General features: G+C 50.2%; 1 protein-coding gene across 2 annotated transcripts in view; it reads left to right on the plus strand.

Moving 5' to 3' along the window:
• Nucleotides 1–13,417, plus strand: part of PTP4A3 (protein tyrosine phosphatase 4A3) — a 96,233-nt gene that overhangs the window by 36,931 nt on the left and 45,885 nt on the right. The window contains exon 1 of one of the 2 annotated variants that reach the window (XM_028736061.2): nt 4,140–4,287. The exons of the other annotated variant lie outside the window; for it this stretch is intronic. The gene's annotated coding sequence lies outside the window, so the exon portion shown is untranslated. Of the gene's footprint in view, nt 1–4,139; nt 4,288–13,417 lie in introns of those variants that run through there. 2 annotated transcript variants of the gene reach the window in all.

A 13,417-nucleotide genomic window follows, 5' to 3' on the forward strand; every position in this document is an offset into this window, starting at 1 on the left:
ATAGGGAAATCTCCGGGACAGCGGGGAAGCGCAGCGCGTCTTCTCCACTGTCCTCGGACCTCCTCCCGCCGCCCGGCTTCGGAACGAAGCTCCGAAGCCGGGCGGCGGGGCGGGAACGCCTCCTCCCGCCGCCCGGCATCCGAACGAAGCTCCGATGCCGGGCGGCGGGGCGGGAACGCCTCCTCCCGCCGCCCGGCATCCGAACGAAGCTCCGATGCCGGGCGGTGGGGCGGGAACGCCTTCTCCCGCCGCCCGGCATCTGAACGAAGCTCCGATGCCGGGCGGGGGGGGGAAACGCCTCCTCCCGCCGCCCGGCATCGGAACGAAGCTCCGATGCCGGGCGGGGGGCGAACGCCTCCTCCCGCCGCCCGGCATCGGAACGAAGCTCCGAAGCGGGGCGGGGACACCTTCTCCCGCCGCCCGGCTTCGGATGGCTTTCCTGAAGACTTGGGGTGGGAGGAGGGTTTTCCTTCCCACCGCCAACATTCAGAATGCTGTTCTGAATGTTGGCGGTGGGGAGGAAAAACCCTCCTCCCACGCAAGCCCCGGGAACAGAGGGAAAGCGCTGCACGCCTTCCCCTCTGTTCCCGTACCTGTCCTGAAGGCTTGCAGTGGGGAGAAAAGCCCTTCACCGCACCGCCAGCCTGGCAAGCGGTTTCCCTAGGAACGCATTAATTGATTTTCAATGCATTCCTATGGGAAACCGTGCTTCGCAAGACAAAAAACTCGCAAGAAGAAAAAACTTGCAGAACGAATTAATTTCGTCTTGCGAGGCACCACTGTACTTAACCCGAGGTACCACTGTAGTTATATGCCAAGTTAAAGATGTGTGTATGCAAAAAACAAACAAACAAAAAACCCTAAACTTCGCAGTTTTGGGTCAAGCATTGCGTTTGCTTTTCGTTTTGTTCTTGCCTATTAAATCCCATGAACAATTTGAAAGGAGGATGTGATTTTCAGGCCTGTTCTGCCCCTTCAGAGCATGCTCTTAAACCAGAACCAAGCCATTTTGCGACAGGCTGCAAAGTCTCTTGCTCTTACCAGTTTATTTATTTTTATTCAACTGGCGGCCTTGTGCCTGGCATTCGCATGGGAATTCCCAGAAACCAGAAGATCTGATTTTGAAATCGCCGGTGAAAATCAGTGCCGTTCTGAAAAGCTCCCTCCGCCATCTTGATTCAGATTGGCACCCGGTTGTATCAAGAATGGAAACAGAAACCTGCCCCTTCCTCTCAGGAGGCGCCGTGCCAAAAGAGGTGTCCAAATGCAGAGCCGAATATATAGCAGACGAATTACCCGGGTTGGAAAATCCCCAGGCGCCTGCTTACTCAGGCACCTGAAAATTGCAGCATGCTCATTGTTGGCTAGCAAAGTGTGGTTTAATCAGAGTCAGTTTAGCATGGGAAGTAAGCTTCCAATTTGGATCCTGCCCAGGCAGAACAGCCCTCAAGACTTCTTCTCAGTGGGGTGATTTGAAAGTTCTGCCAGCTGAGAGCACGTCATGTAGAGTTTTGTTGGAAGTTTGCTCCTTGGATAGGTTTGCTTGACATTCATCAATTGGAGATGGGTCATTGAGGTTGATCTTTTGTCTCTGCTGTGTGTGTGTGTGTGTTGTATGTATACATGTGTACTGTATATGTCTGATACAAACACTAGGAATGGGTGGCCCATTGGCTTTAGGGCCAGGTCTCTGTGAACTTGACCAGTTCTTCTCCATACAGGATGTACTCCTCCAAAGGGAGCGGGTGGCGCTGTGGTCTAAAACACGGAGCCTCTTGGGCTTGCTGATCTGAAGGTCGGTGGTTCGAATCCCTGCGACGGGAGTGAGCTCCTCTTGCTCTGTCCCAGCTCCTGCCAACTTAGCAGTTCGAAAGCATACCAGTTGTTGTTGTTTAGTCGTGTCCGACTCTTCGTGACCCCATGGACCAGAGCACGCCAGGCACTCCTGTCCTCCACTGCATCCCACAGTTTGGTCAAATTCATGTTGGTAGCTTCGAGAACACTGTCCAACCATCTCGTCCTCTGTCGTCCCCTTCTCCTTGTGCCCTCCATCTTTCCCAACATCAGGGTCTTCTCCAGGGAGTCTGGAAAAGTCTTCTCATGAGATGGCCAAAGTCTTGGAGCCTCAGCTTCAGGATCTGTCCTTCCAGTGAGCACTCAGGGCTGATTTCCTTCAGAATGGATTGGTTTGATCTTCTTGCAGTCCATGGGACTTTCAAGAGTCTCCTCCAGCACCATACCAGTGCAAGTAGATAAATAGGTACCACTGTGGCAGGAAGGTAAATGGCATTTCCATGCACTCTGGTTTCCGTCACGGTGTCGCGTAGCGCCAGAAGCAGTTTAGTTCTGCTGGCCACATGACCCGGAAAACACTCTGTGGACAAACGCCAACTCCCTCAGCCTGAAAGCGAAATGAGCGCCCCATATTCGCCTTTGACTGTACTGAACCGTCCAGGGGTCCTTTTCCTTTACCTTTTTTATGACACCCATCCAATTCATTATGCTCTGCCCTACGAGTCCCTTCCAGCTGGATGTTGAGGCTTGCCCTTTGCGGAACCACAGATTTGCACGTGCTGCGTTGGAAACCCAGTTCTGCCTCAGTTTCCTGGCCCTTCAAGCACCCAGGAACGCCTTCCTGTTTCGCCCGGCTTTCACAGGAGTGCCCTAATTATTGGTTGGTGCCGTTTTACTTCTGCAGCCTGGGCTTTGTTTTAATTATGTGGTCTGTGATTTAATTAGATATTGCACAATGGGTTATATAATAAACATAGCACACACTCACTTACACCACTGTGCCAGTAAGTGCCCATCATGGGAAGAAGAGAAGAGAAAAGGCTGATATATTTTCACCAACATTTGGAGGGGTGAAATATCTATCTATATATCATCTATCTATCTATCTATCTATCTATCATCTATCTATCTTTTGCACTCTCCCACCTAGCACTTTCTTCTTCCACAAAGTTTCCTTTCCGTTGAGTCTAGAGCATGGGTAGGCAATCTAAGGCCCGGGGGCCGGATCCAGCCCAATCACCTTCTAAATCTGGCCCGTGGATGGTCTGGGAATCTGTGTGTTTTTACATGAGTAGAATGTGCCCTTTTATTTAAAATGCATCTCTGGGTTATTTGTGGGGCATAGGAATTCGTTCATTTCCCCCCAAAAAATATAGTCCGGCCCCCACCAGGTCTGAGGGACAGTGGACCGGCCCCCTGCTGAAATTGTTATAATTGTGATGATTGTGGCGTGCAGCTGATGAAAACCCCAAATTAACAGTCTCAGAAAGTTAGAATATTGTGAAAAGGTGCAGTAGCTATTCAATCCATAACACCTGCAATGGGTTCCTGAGCCTTTAAATGGTCTCTCAGTCTGGTCCAGTAGGAAGCACAATCATGGGGAAGGCTGCTGCCCTGACAGTTGTGCAGAAAGCCATCACTGAGACTCTCCATAAGGAGAGAAAGCCTCAAAAGGTAATTGCAGAAGAAGTTGGATGTTCCCAAAGTGCTGTATTGAAGCACATTAATGGAAAGTGATGCGGAAGGAGAAAGTGTGGAAGAAAAAGGTGCACAAGCAGCAGGGATGACCGCAACCTGGAGAGGATTGTCAGGAAAAGACCATTCAAACGTGTTGGGGACTTTCACAAGGAGTGGACTGAGGCTGGAGTTAGTGGGGTTTTCATCAGCTGTACACCATAATCAAGCAGGACTCGAGTGCGAGAGCTGGTGTCCTGCAAGTGAGATTCGGAAGTGTTGCTTTGTCCAGTTGTGGAGGCTGATCTCATGTCAGCAAACTGGCCTGTTCCTCCGTTCTCTCGGTGCGTATTGATGTGGACCCAGCTTCCTGCATTCAAATACCCCAGTTTAGTGCCAGAGAAACTTAACTGCCCCCCCCCCCTGGTGTGCTTTTTCCCCAGCCCGGCCCCTTTGGTAGCTCACATATTCTCTCTCCTTGCTGCTGCTCCAGGCCTTGGCGGGCTGCCACCCGAGAGCTGGAGCACTCTTGCCTTTGCAAAGCTGCCAGTTTAAATGATTATGTTACGATTCCCCGTAGAGTTGGCTTCCCTCTTCCCCCTTCTCTCCCTCCCCGGCGCTGCTTTTTCCTCTTAAATTGGCACTTGAGATTGCTAATTGAAGGCAGACATCGCCGCCCCGGACAGAGACGCCTCGCGTTCCCGTCCTTTTCTTTCTGGAAGACTCCCGTCCCCAGATTCCCGTCCCCAAAGGCGACACTCTGCTTTGGGGGGAAGGCGGCAGAAGCGACAGCTGTCCGCAGCGGGGGCGACTCGCAAGGTAGGTCCGGATGCCTGTTTCGGCCACGTCAGGAGGAGTTTCTCTGCAAGGTTTTTCCCGGGTCGTTCGTCCACAGCCTCCTGGAAACTCTGGGAAATTTATTGGCCTCGCTGCACGAGAGTTATCAGGGGTGGGAAAGTTTCTCCCTTTGAGGTTGAGGACTTGCAGCTGTTGGCTCAAGGCGGCGAGGGGGGGGGGTGTTTGGTGGGGAAATCCCAGAAAATGAGGTTTTTCTCCCCACTCCCTCTCCGCCGGGGTGGGCTGGGGATTAGTGAGGAGGAAGTGGAGACACTAAGCCGCTTGCAAATGGGCAGAAAGGGGGAAGACCTGACGTTATGCGCTTCCAGGCTCTGCGAATTTGCCATAGCTGTGCGTGCCTCTTACCGGATCGGCCTTAATTCTTACAAGCTGGAGTAGTCGAAGGGGCCTGCGGGAAAATAAATGCATGCTGCAGGAAGTTCCCTTTCAACCGTGTCCTGGTTGGAGGATGGATGGTGGCTGATGTATTGAGGTTGAATCCTGACAAGACAGAAGTACTGTTTTTGGGGGACAGGGGGCGGGCTGGTGTGGAGGACTCCCTGGTCCTGAATGGGGTAACTGTGTCCCTGAAGGACCAGGTGCGCAGCCTAGGAGTCATTCTGGACTCACAGCTGTCCATGGAGGCGCAGGTCAATTCTGTGTCCAGGGCAGCTGTCTACCAGCTCCATCTGGTACGCAGGGTGAGACCCTACCTGCCCGCGGACTGACTCGCCAGAGTGGTGCATGCTCTAGTTATCTCCCGCTTGGACAACTGCAATGCGCTCTACGTGGGGCTACCTTTGAAGGTGACCCGGAAACTACAAATAATCCAGAATGCGGCAGCTAGATTGGGGACTGGGAGTGGCCGCCGAGACCACATAACACCAGTCTTGAAAGACCTACATTGGCTCCCAGTACGTTTCCGAGCACAATTCAAAGTGTTGGTGTTGACCTTTAAAGCCTCAGCCCAGTATACCTAAAGGAGCGTCTCCAGCCCCATCGTTCTGCCCGGACACTGAGGTCCAGCTCTGAGGGCCTTCTGGCAGTTCCCTCATTCTGAGAAGCAAAGCTACAGGGAACCAGGCAGAGGGCCTTCTCGGTAGTGGCTCCCACCCTGTGGAACGCCCTTCTATCAGATGTCAAAGAGATAAACAACTACCTGACATTCAGAAGACATTTTAAGGCAGCCGTGTTCAGGGAAGTTTTTAATGTGTGACATCTTAGTGTATTTTTGATCTTTGTGGAAGCCGCAGTCAGATGGGCGGTGTACAAATAAATTATTATTATTATTATTATTAAGCATTGCAGCCACTTGCACGATGTATAACGTTGGCCCCGTGCTAGGCGCTGTACAGGAAGGAGATGGGAGGTGCGGTCTCTGTCGCAGAGATGGTTGGATGACAGCAAAACCCAGCCAGATGGGCGGGGTATAAATACAAAATTTTTATTATTATTTATTAGGAAAAGCTGTTGGAGGGTAGGACGGACTCCTTTGGAAGTGGGTGGTGGAGACCTCTAAGCAGAGGCTGGATGCCCCTCTTTCCAGGGAGGGGACTCTTCAGCTGCAATTCCTGCATTGCAAGGGGTTGGGCTAGATGACCGCTGGGGTTCCCTTTCCGTTCTGCAATTCTGTGAATCTGCACCACGCCACGCCTCCCGGCTGAAGGCAAGCAGGTCTGCACTTGCTCCCTGCCGAGATGGGTTTCATAATGGTGAAAAGGTGGACTGCAAATGAAAGAGAATTGATGTGCCAGATTGATAAAATGGACAGGGATTGAGTTTTGCTGCGAGATCCATTTACTGTTGTGTTTATATTCCTTTTCTTTCATTTTCTGGTTCACTGTCTTAATCCGTTTTGCTCTCTATTGCTTATTTGTTGTGAAGCCACCCAGAGGACTTCCCTCCCGGCCACCCAAATATTTTATGGTTTTCGCTTTTATTGATCTCGTGGGGGGGGGGGTGGATTGAGCCTGTTGGGTTGCGAGTTTCATCAGCAAACCTTCCTCTTTTATTTGCATTATAGAGGTTTCATTGTTCAGAGAGCTTCAGCATAGGTGCTCATCAGCAATAGAAACTCGGATCATAGAATCAGAGAACTGTAAAGTTGGAAGGGGGACCCCAAGGTCATCTATTCCAACCCACTAGCAAATGCAGGAATCTCAGCTAATTGCTAAATGACAATATGTCAGCTAATTGCCAAATGGCACCTTAAACCTAGGTTAGCGTTGCCACAACAGAATGTCTAAGGTGCCCCTTTTCCCCCAATGGAGTTGTTGTTTTCATTTCTACACTGCTTTATATATTTTTTTTGGGGGGGGGGGATCTCAAAGCGGTTTACAATACATTAAAACACCAAATGAAACAATCCAAAATGAAACAAAATTCAAGCTTCCTGGAAAATATTTCAGATCCTTCTTTTAAGTGGCAGTTTGCTTTCTCCATATTTAGTCACCTGCCTCATTTATATAGCTGCCCCATAGCAGAAGAAGTCTAGGAAACCAGGATGGTCTAGTGGTTAGAGCAGGCATAGGCAAACTCGGCCCTCCAGATGTTTTGAGACTACAATTCCCATCATTCCTGACCACTGGTCCTGTTAGCTAGGGATGGTGGGAGTTGTAGTTCTAAAACATCTGGAGGGCCAAGTTTGCCTATGCCTGGGTTAGAGTGATAGACTAGGACCAGGGAGATCCGGGTTCAAATCTCCCGCTGGGGATTTGCCACCACCTGACACCAGAACAGTCTGATTCTGGCGTCAGGTTTGTGGCATGGAAGCAGCAGCAGAACATGGAGCGTGGACTGCTGCTTCTCATCCCTGCACAGGAGGGGGTTGGGCTAAATAATAATAATAATAATAACTATTATTATTATTATTATTATTATTATTATTATTATTATTATTATTATTCCCTGCCCATCTGGCTGGGTTTCCCCAGCCACTCTGGGCCGCTTCCAGCAAAATATTAAAAGCCCAATAATTCATCAAATATTAAAAGCTTCCCTAAACAGGGGTGTCTTGAGATGTCTTCTAAAAGTCAGGTAGCGGTTTATTTCCTTGATATCTGATGGGAGGGTGTTCCACAGGGAGGGTGCCGCTACCAAAAAGGCCCTCTGCCTGGTTCCCTTTAACTTCACTTCTTGCAGCGAGGGATCCGCCAGAAGGCCCTCGGCGCTGGATCTCAGTGTCCGGGCAGAAAGACGGGGGTGGAGACGCTCCTTCAGGTATACAGGACTGAGGCCATTTAGGGCTTTAAAGGTCAGCACCAACACTGTGAATTGTGCTCGGAAACGTACTGGGAGCCAGTGTAGATCTTTCAAGACCTGTGTTATGTGGTCTCGGCGGCTGCTTCCAGTCACCAGTCTAGCTGCCACATTCTGGATTATTTGTAGTTTATGGGTCACCTTCAAAGGTAGCCCTGGACACAGAGCGCATTGCAGTAGTCCAAGCAAGAGATAACCAGAGCATGCACCACTCTGGCGAGTCAGTCCGCAGGCAGGTAGGGTCTCAGCCTGCATACCAGATGGAGCTGATAAACAGCTGCCCTGGACACAGATTTGACCTGTGCCTCCATGGACAGCTGTGAGTCCAAAATGACTCCCAGGCTGCGCACCTGGTCCTTCAGAGGCACAGTTACCCCATTCAGGACCAGGGAGTCCTCCACACCTGCCCGCCTCCTGTCCCCCAAAAACAGTACTTCTGTCTTGTCAGGATTCAACCTCAATCTGTTAGCTGCTATCCATCCTCCAACCGCCTCCAGGCACTCACACAGGACCTTCACTGGTTCTGATATGAAAGAGAGGTAGAGCTGGGTATCATCCGCATACTGATGAACACCCAGCCCAAACCCCCTGATGATCTCTCCCAGCAGCTGCATGTAGATGTTGAAAAGCATGGGGGAGAGGGCAGAACCCTGAGGCACCCCACAAGATGACCCTTGGGTCCTTTTCCCACTCCTCATTTCCACGATCTGTACATTCTCAGGTTTTTGTTCACCGCGGTGATTGCACAGGAAGCTGTTTTGAGATGTGCAGATGTTTTGGGGGGAGAGGGGTTCGCTCATCTCGCGACCGGCTTCCAAAGGAGGGTCCAGCGCGCAGTAATCGCCGAAATTAAATTCGCGGCCTACCCTAGCAACCATGTTGGTGGACCCCTGGAGACAATAACACGAGTGCTCCTCTCCATTGTGGATGGAGCAATGGACGCATCCCTGCATTTGTTTAGCGCATGCATTCCTGCATCCATTTAGCGCATGCATCCCTGCATTCATTTAGCGCATGCATCCCTGCATTCATTCAGCGCATGCATTCCTGCATATATTTTTTTAGCGCATGCATTCCTGCATTCATTTATCCCCTCCGCTCCGTTTCCAACCCTCCCTTCTGCAACCCCTCCAGTCCTTTCTCTCCCTCCGGCTCCTACAGAGCAACAAAATCCCCTCCCTGCTCCTGTCCAATGCATGGATTTTTCTCCCACTTGCTCCCTAGCGCCAGGGTGGAGCGCCGGACAGAGGTTCCGGTTCGTGAGTAATCGGGAGGTGCACGAGTCTCTCTCTTCCTTTTCCTCCTCCAACCTTTTCACCAGGTCACTGTGAGCACACGCTGGCCTGCCTTTGTGGGTTCGGTGTTGTTCTTGTTGCTTTTTAAGAAAGAAAGAAAGAACTCCAAAGGAAGCAGAGGGAGCGAAAGCGGGGGAAAGGAAGACAGGAAGGTGAACTCCAGGAATGTGCACTTTTGCGTCCTTTTTATAGCAGATGCCGTTTCCTTTTGCTTCCAAATGCAGAAGCTCTTTTGACAGCGCCTCTCTCTTTGGAGCTGTCCTGCACATTTCCTGCCGGAGTGGCAGATGTCTGCGGCTATTGGTGGCTTTTGTTCATCGAAAACCGTCTGGGCGGATGACACTCTGTTGCTTCCTCTCGCGCTCCCTTCCCATCCTTCCGGCTTCCACTTGGCCCCGTATTCATGCAGATGTTTGGGGCGTCCCCCCACCCTTCCCCGCCTCTCCTCCTCCCTCTAACCCTTTCATCTTCCACATCCTGCCTCTCCACACCCTTCCACCCACTGGGAATTGGGCGGACTTTGTTTTCCTGTTGCTCCTTTCCTTTGTGCCAGACGCACCCCCAGCTGTTTCGCTCTCTTTTCTCTCTCTCTCTCTCCCCCCTTTTCTTTTGTCTGGAAAACAGTCCTCGAAATTGCAAGCGGGGGAATCCGCCCGCCCGCCGCCGCAGTGAATTGAAGCAGAGGTCCCCCAATAGAGTAGGGTGGGTTCTAATCCTTTGCTGCTACTCTTAAACCTCCCCAATTTGGTTTCTCTTTTTTTAAAAAAAACCCCCACTAAACTTAAATTTTATTATGCCTATTAACACACACACAAATACATTCAGAATTGAAGAGGGTGATCGACACAGCAAATTGTAAATTAGTATTTGATCTCCTCTTTCCTTTAATACAACTCTCTGTGTATTCTAAATATAAAAGGTAAAGGGACCCCTGACCATTAGGTCCAGTCGTGGACGACTCTGGGGTTGCGGCACTCATCTCGCTTTATTGGCCGAGGGAGCCGGCATCCAGCTTCCGGATCATGTGGCCAACATGACTAAGCCGCTTCTGGTGAACCAGAGCAGCGCACGGAAACGCCGTTTACCTTCCCGCCGGAGCGGTACCTATTTATCTACTTGCACTTTGACGTGCTTTCGAACTGCTCGGTTGGCAGGAGCAGGGACCAAGCAACGGGAGCTCACCCCGTTACGGGGATTCGAACCGCCAACCTTCTGATTGGCAAGTCCTAGGCTCTGTGGTTTAACCCAGAGCGCCACCCGCGTCCCATTCTAAATATGCAGTTGCGTAAATAACCCAAACCTCATTGTCTTCTGTAAATATCGGAGCAAAAGTATGGAATTGTCAGTATAAATTTGTGCGTCGGATCAGGGTTAAAAGGCATGCCAGTAAATAGATAAGCAGGCTAAATTTCATTTGCGCAATGCCTTCTTAAACCACATGCTGTCTGTTCTTATCCCCATTTTTCCTAATTCTTTCTAGATATGATTCGTAACTCCATTTATTTTGTATTCCACTGGAGGTTACTATCGTGTCTTGACACTGTGGTTCATTTTATTACTTCTGGTTTGCTTTCCCTGCTTCATGACCCTTGTCTGGAGCATGTCCTTGGTGCACAGCCTTGCCTCCTGGGCTTCACTAGAATCTTAGAAATTTAGAGATGGAAGGGACCCCAAGGGTCATCCAGTCTGACCCCCGTGCAATGCAGGAATCCTGTCCACAGCTATCCCTTGGGTGAGCTCGTACCACCAACCTTCTGGTTAACAGCCAGATGCACTGAGCCATTGGGATTAGTGTCTTGAATGAACAGGGTGACCCCTCCAAAGGAACACCCCAATATATCAGTGGATTTTGGGGGGTGCGTGTGAATGAGTAGCAGTGGTCGAGCTGTCTTTTGTGGGGCCTTGCCCCCCATGATTAAAGTTAGAGAGGCTCAAACACTTATTTTCTTTGGGTGCAAAGAAAACCCCACCCATTTTATTTGTACAGTGGTATCTCGGGTTAAGAACTTAATTCGTTCCGGAGGTCCATTCTTAACCTGAAATTGTTCTTAACCTGAAGCACCACTTTAGCTAATGGGGCCTCCTGCTGCCGCCGCGCCGCCGGAGCACGATTTCTGTTCTCATCCTGAAGCAAAGTTCTTAACCTGGAGCACTATTTCTAGGTTAGCGGAGTATGTAACCTGAAGTGTCTGTAACCTGAAGCGAATGTAACCCGGGGTACCACTGTAGTGGCTTTTCCAGAAGGACATGTCAACTTGTGGGCATTGTTCCCCCCCCCCCGAAAACTGCTATAAACTAGTCAGATGTTTAACTGAGAATCCCCCACAACCAGCCCATCGTTTGGGAAATAAGACTTGCAGTGGTTCTCAACCTGTGGGTCCCCAGATGTTGTTGGACTACAACTCCCATCATCCCTGAGCTCTGGCCGTGCTAGCTAGGGGTGATGGGAGTTGTAGTTCAAGAATAATATTTGATGAATTATTGTATTTTAATATTTTGTCAAGGGACGCGGGTGGCGCTGTGGGTAAAAGCCTCAGCGCCTAGGGCTTGCCGATCGAAAGGTCGGCGGTTCGAATCCCCACGGCGGGGTGCGCTCACGTCACTCCGTCCCAGCGCCTGCCAACCTAGCAGTTCGAAAGCACCCCCGGGTGCAAGTAGATAAATAGGGACCGCTTACTGCCGGGAAGGTAAATGGCGTTTCCGTGTGCTGCGCTGGCTCGCCAGATGCAGCTTTGTCACGCTGGCCACGTGACCCGGAAGTGTCTCCGGACAGCGCTGGCCCCCGGCCTCTTGAGTGAGATGGGCGCACAACCCTAGAGTCTGTCAAGACTGGCCCGTACGGGCAGGGGTACCTTTACCTTTACCTTAATATTTTGTTGGAAGCTGCCCAGAGTGGCTGGGGAAACCCAGCCAGATGGACGGGGTATAAAATTTATTTATTTATTTATTTATTTATTTATTTATTTATTTATTTATTTGACAGGCAAGCAGGGCAAAGAGGAAGAGGTAGCAAGGAGAGTCAGTGTGGATCTTCTCGCAAGGCTTCTGAATTTTTGCATGAACAGAGTGACGTGGGAGGAACTGTCTCAGGAACCGCCAATTGCCCCGGTTCCCTAAATTAAGAACCGGCCCTCTTTCGCCTTAATCACGATTGCTATATTTGGGGAACGTGTAGGCAACCTGTGGTAAGCCGCAGGAATCGAGAGGGCACCTGAATTAAGTTTATTCATAGCTGGAGGCAGGACCCATTTCTCCCCCTCCAGAACTCCTCACCCCTTTGACAGACTGAGCAACAACAGAGTAAGTTGTGCTAGCAAGAAAAGATTAAATAAAATGCAGCCTTAATTGTTGTTGTCCATGTAGGTGTACAGCAGGGTGGATTTGATTTAAATCAAATCAATTTAAATCACTATTCAGTAAGACTGGATTTAAATCATTTTTTTACAGAAATAAAAGCACACATTCTGCTCATGTAAAAACACCAGGCAGGCACCACAAATAACCCAGAGATGCATTTTAAATAAAAGGACACATTCTACTCATGTAAAAACACACAGATTCCCAGACCGTCCACGGGCCAGATTTAGAAGGTGATTGGGCCGGATCCGGCCCCCCAGCCTTAGTTTGCCTACCAATAATCCAGACGCTTGATCGTTTTGGTGGCCCTTTTCTGAACCTTCTCCAGCTGCACGGTATCCTTTTTTCTTACAGCAGGATGGAGGGGGAAAGGAAGGATGTTGCTGTAACTTATTACTTTTCTGGCCTTGTAAGGTTGGCCCCTAGGAGCAACGGAAGGTGAACTCCAGGCTGTGTCTTGAGATGGGGTTGAGGCGAAGTTTGCCAAGGTGGCTCAGTTTTCCCTGCACCTGAGCGAGAAATAGGACCAGGGTGGATTTGATTTGTTTATGTTGTTTAGTCGTTTAGTCGTGTCCGACTCTTCATGACCCCATGGACCAGAGCACGCCAGGCACTTCTGTCTTCCACTGCCTCCCGCAGTTTGGTCAAACTCAAGCTGGTAGCTTTGAGAACACTGTCCCACCATCTCGTCCTCTGTCGTCCCCTTCTCCTTGTGCCCTCCATCTTTCCCAACATCAGGGTCTTTTCCAGGGAGTCTTCTCATGAGGTGGCCAAAGTCTTGGAGCCTCAGCTTCAGGATCTGTCCTTCCAGTGATCACTCAGGGCTGATTTCCTTAAGAATGGATGCGTTTGATCTTCTTGCAGTCCATGGGACTCTCAAGAGTCTCCTCCAGCACCAGAATTCAAAAGCATCAATTCTTCGGCGATAAAACTTCTTTATGGTCCAGCTCTCACTGCCATACACCACTACTGGGAAAACCATGGCTTTAACTATACGGACCTTTGATGGCAAGGTGATGTCTCTGCTTTGATTTAAATCAATTTAAATTACTAGTCAGTAAGACTTGGTTAAAATCGTGGGGTTTTTTTGCTGGTACAGTCATACCTCGGGTTACAGACGCTTCAGGTTGAGTTTTTTCGGTTTGCGGACCGCTGAAACCCGGAAGTACCAGAACTGGTTACTTCTGGGTTTTGGCAGTCAC

The sequence above is a fragment of the Podarcis muralis genome, chromosome 8 (genome assembly GCF_964188315.1).
Source record: "Podarcis muralis chromosome 8, rPodMur119.hap1.1, whole genome shotgun sequence".
In the NCBI taxonomy this organism is placed as follows: Eukaryota; Metazoa; Chordata; class Lepidosauria; order Squamata; family Lacertidae; genus Podarcis; species Podarcis muralis.